This window comes from Octopus bimaculoides, chromosome 4 (assembly GCF_001194135.2).
Source record: "Octopus bimaculoides isolate UCB-OBI-ISO-001 chromosome 4, ASM119413v2, whole genome shotgun sequence".
NCBI lineage: Eukaryota > Metazoa > Mollusca > Cephalopoda > Octopoda > Octopodidae > Octopus > Octopus bimaculoides.
Window position 1 is genome coordinate 77,451,002 of NC_068984.1, and position 4,488 is coordinate 77,455,489.

At 36.7% G+C, this 4,488-nt stretch overlaps 1 protein-coding gene across 3 annotated transcripts in view; it reads left to right on the forward strand.

The window, feature by feature from the left end:
* Positions 1–4,488, forward strand: part of LOC106876163 (gastric inhibitory polypeptide receptor-like) — a 36,552-nt gene that overhangs the window by 20,002 nt on the left and 12,062 nt on the right. The window lies entirely within an intron of this gene.

Genomic DNA, 4,488 nt, shown 5'->3' on the forward strand with positions numbered 1-4,488 from the left:
CCTTGTGCCTTTAGTAGAAAGGATCAATATTATTATTATTTTTATTTTTATTATTATTATTATTATTATTATTATTATTACTATTATTATTATTATTATTATTATTATTATTATTATTATTATTATTATTATTATTATTATCATTATTATTATTATTATTATTAAAGCGGCGAGCTGTCAGGATCGTTAGCACGCCGGGCAAAATGCTTAGCGATATTTCGTCTGACGTTGCATTCTGAATTCAAATGTCGCCGAGGTCGACTTTACCTTTTATCCTTTTGAATGTAATCGAGTAGCTCCCACCCAAACATTTCAGGCCTTTTGCAAAGTTGATATCAACTAGATTTGAATTCTGCACAAACAGTATTTGTCTGTTGTTCTAATGATTCTGCCATTCTGCTATAGTAATGATGATGACGCTAATAGTGATCGCAGTGGTGATGGTAAAGTCTACATTGATATTAGATTTAATTTCTTAGCACAAGGCTAGCAATTTCGGGGGAGTGGGGATAGCCGATTACAATGACCCCAGTCAACAACTGCTACTTATTTATCGTAAAGATGAAAGCAAATTCGACCTCGGTGGAATTTGAGCTCAGGGTGACAAACGAAATGCCGATAAGCATTTTGCCCGGTGCAGTAATGATTTTGCCAGCTCGCTGCCTCAGATTACATAAATATCGTTTTCAAATTTTGACACAAGGCCAGTAAGCTCTGTGGAGGGTTATGTAATTACATCGACACCATTGTTCAACTGGTACTTATTTTATCGACCCCGAAACGATGAAAGGCAAAGTCAACGGAATTTGAACTCGGAACGTAAGGGCGTACGAAATGCGGCAAAGCATTTTTTCCGGCGTGGTAACGAATTTGCCAGCTCACCACTTTATAGATTACATTGATATTAGAAATTGATCAATATTAAAGAAACCATAGAAGTCGTAATATGCTGCGCGAGAAATTGTAATCAATTACGAAAGGACGACTGCGATATTAAAAATCATGCTGATGGTGATGACCATGATGATGATGTTGATGACAATGATGTTGATATTAATGATGAATTGGGAATCAAATCAAATCAAACTTTCCAACAAAATGGAATTTGTAATTGGGTTTTGAAACCGGAGAACTAACACGTGAAATAAAATTAAATTTTCTGTACCAAAGGCTGATGTATCATGAATGTCATGGTTGGTGTGATATTTAAAGAGGAAACAATTACCTTATATATTTAAATGGTGACCCAAATTTTATACTTTTACATTTTATTTTTAAATTAATAACTAACAAATGGAAGATTGTTTATAATATAAACATAGAGAGGAAATACATTGGTGAATCTGTCGATAAGACTAAGTGGAGTGTGTATGTGTGTGTGTATGTGTGCATATTTGTATGACTATGTGTTTGTATTTGTATGTGTGTGTGTATGTGTGTGATAGAGCTTGGTGCTCGTGTGTGTTTGCGACGTGCGTGCATCTGTGCAGTGTGTGTCTATGTGTGTGCGGTGTGTGTCTATGTGTGTGCGGTGTGTGACTATGTGTGTGTGCGGTGTGTGTCTATGTGTGTGCGGTGTGTGTCTATGTGTGTGCGGTGTGTTATATATGTGCGTTTCTATACACAAAGAGAACACAGTAGATAGCTCAAAAGAACGATGCAAATGTAACTCTGTCTCTATCGCACTTTACACTCACGTACACATGCATGTACATACACATGTACATGTGCATACACACATGTACATACACACACACACATACGCAAACACATAGCTATGTATATCTATTAATTTATTTCTATGTGCGTGTGTTAATTTGTATGTGTGTGTCAGTCTGCCAGTCTATCTATTTAAATGCATGTATGTATCTATATATATATATATATGTGCGTGTGTGTGTGTGTGTTTGTGTAGATATATAGAACAAGACCAGTTCTTAAACACGTTTCACTCTGAGAAACATCTCGCTGTTGGTTTCCCCATCGCTGAGATGTCTCATACATACACACATACATACATTTCAATTTCTGTCTATATAATCCACCCACGAGGCTCCGGTCGGCTCGAGGCTATATCAGAAAATATTTTCCCAAGGAAGCACTCATCCGTGGACTTTTCCAGGAATTCCTTTGATTTTTCCAAGAATCCCTTGGAATTTTCCAGGAAGTCCTGATGCCGGAAGTGTTTGTGAACAGGAAGTCATCGACCCGAAAACTCTCGAATTTTCCAGGAAACCCCATTCTTGGACTTTTCCAGCAAATCCTTGGACTTCTCCAGGAAATCGTTGGATTTCCTTGAGTTGTGTTTATTGACTATCTTCAAAATGATCACAACATTAATGGAGAGTTGTATGCTAACTTACTAAAGTAGTTACGATAAGCTATCAAAACCAGAAACCCAGAAAAACTGATGAAGGGCGCCTTGTTTCAATTTCTGTTCGCGTGACTGGCTTGAACTGGTTGATCACCCACCCTATTTTAATGATTTGTTTCCATATGACTATCGTCTGTTTCTCAACACTAAAAAACACTTGGTTAGGCAGCAGTATCGATGTGGTGATGACGTCTTATCTACGTCTTATTTACTGTCTTATCTATTTGACCAACAGGGTAGCTTCTTCACCAATCCGATCCAAGCACTGCAACACTAATGCAAGTGTGTAGACAGCAAGAGGAACTATGTTAAAAAATGAACTGCACTTGGTCACATTCCACGAGTGTGTCTTGCTCAGGCTATGAATATCTCAGCCTAGCCTCATAATAATAAAAATTATTATAAAACCTGCATTTGTATTGATTTTAACAGAAAAAAATCTACCTTTTTCGCCAAAATGCTTTGAATCTGGGTTTGCAACCCCTAAGAAAATTTCGTTCCCGAGCCACTGTGTGTGTGTGTGTGTGTGTGTGTGTGTGTGTGTGTGTGTGTGTGTGTGTGTGTGTGTGTGTGTGTGTGTGTGTGCATGTATGTATTTATGCATGTATGTATTTATACATGTATGTATTTATGCATGTATGTATTTATGCATGTATGTATTTCATTACATTTATATTTTATACATGGCCTATAATTCGGAATACGAAGATAGAGTTGACAGCCTGTTCTGTGCATTAATGAATTATATGAGCGTATATATATGCATATGTGTATGCGCGCGCGCGTTTGTATGTGTGTGAATTTGTAGAATAAGATGTAGATCCAAAAGAATCGTGTGGCTATCACAGAAAGCTCCTCTAACGAACACTGTTATCAGACCACTTAGCAATGTAATACAGAGAAGTGTAATGCAGTGTCCATGCAGCTGAAATTCAGAAGATTCGATCTATAAAATTACTTTATGTGGAATATATAAACCATAAAATGTCAGGAGGTATTAGAGATGAATGTATTTAATTAACCACTTGACATCCTTGTGTTTACAGCCGTTTCGCAGCCTTTTTCATGTACAAATATATATAGTGTGCAATAAAATTGTTTACAAGTTTGCATTGATGTGCTTGTTCTGCATTATGCAATACAATTGTACATTCACAACAAAGGCACATAAAGAAAACTAGCTAACCAGATCACCAGAACATCATGGTTACACCAAAGGATTGAATCGTTGGTGTGACCATCAGGCTCTGGTGATTTGATGAACTAGTTTTCTTTATATCAAGAAGACTGCAAAACGGCTATAATCTTATGGATGTTAAGCAATTCAATAAACATATTCATCTCCATTACCTCCTGAAATTTTATTATTTATATGTGCCTGTACGAATTGCCGGTTTGGCTATGTGGCAAGAAGTTTCCTTCCCAATTACATGGATCCGGGTTCAGTGCCGCTGGGTTTACTTTAGCCTAGTGGCTTCCACTATAGGCCCGGGGCGACAAAAGCCTTGTGGATTCGGTATACAGAAATGATTGAAGCCCATTTTATATGTTTATCTGTGTGTCTTTATGTTTGTGTTTGTCACGCAACATCTCTTGACAATCGTTATTGGTTTCTTTACGTCCCCGTAAATTAGTGGCTCGGCAAAAAGAGATTATACAATAAATAGCAGACTTTATGAATAAATACTGGGATCGATTTGTTCAACCAAAACTTTCAATGCTGTGCCACAGCATGGTTGCAGTCTAACAAGTAAAAAATACTTATATCTCTATCTATCTAGCTGGCTCTGTATTACATTGCTAAGTGGTCTGATAACAGTGTTCGTTAGAGGAGCTTTCTGTGATAGCCACATGATTCTTTGAATCTACATCTTATTCTACAAATTCACACACATACAAACGCGCGCGCATACATATATGCTTGATAGATAGATAGATAGATAGATAGATAGATAGATAGATAGATACATACATACATACATACATACATACATACATATATACACACACACAAAAATACACACACTAAAACTTTCAATGTAGTCTAACAAAAGATACTTATCTAAATCTTTATTTACCAATCTCTCTCTCTCTCTCTCTCTCTCTCTCTCTCT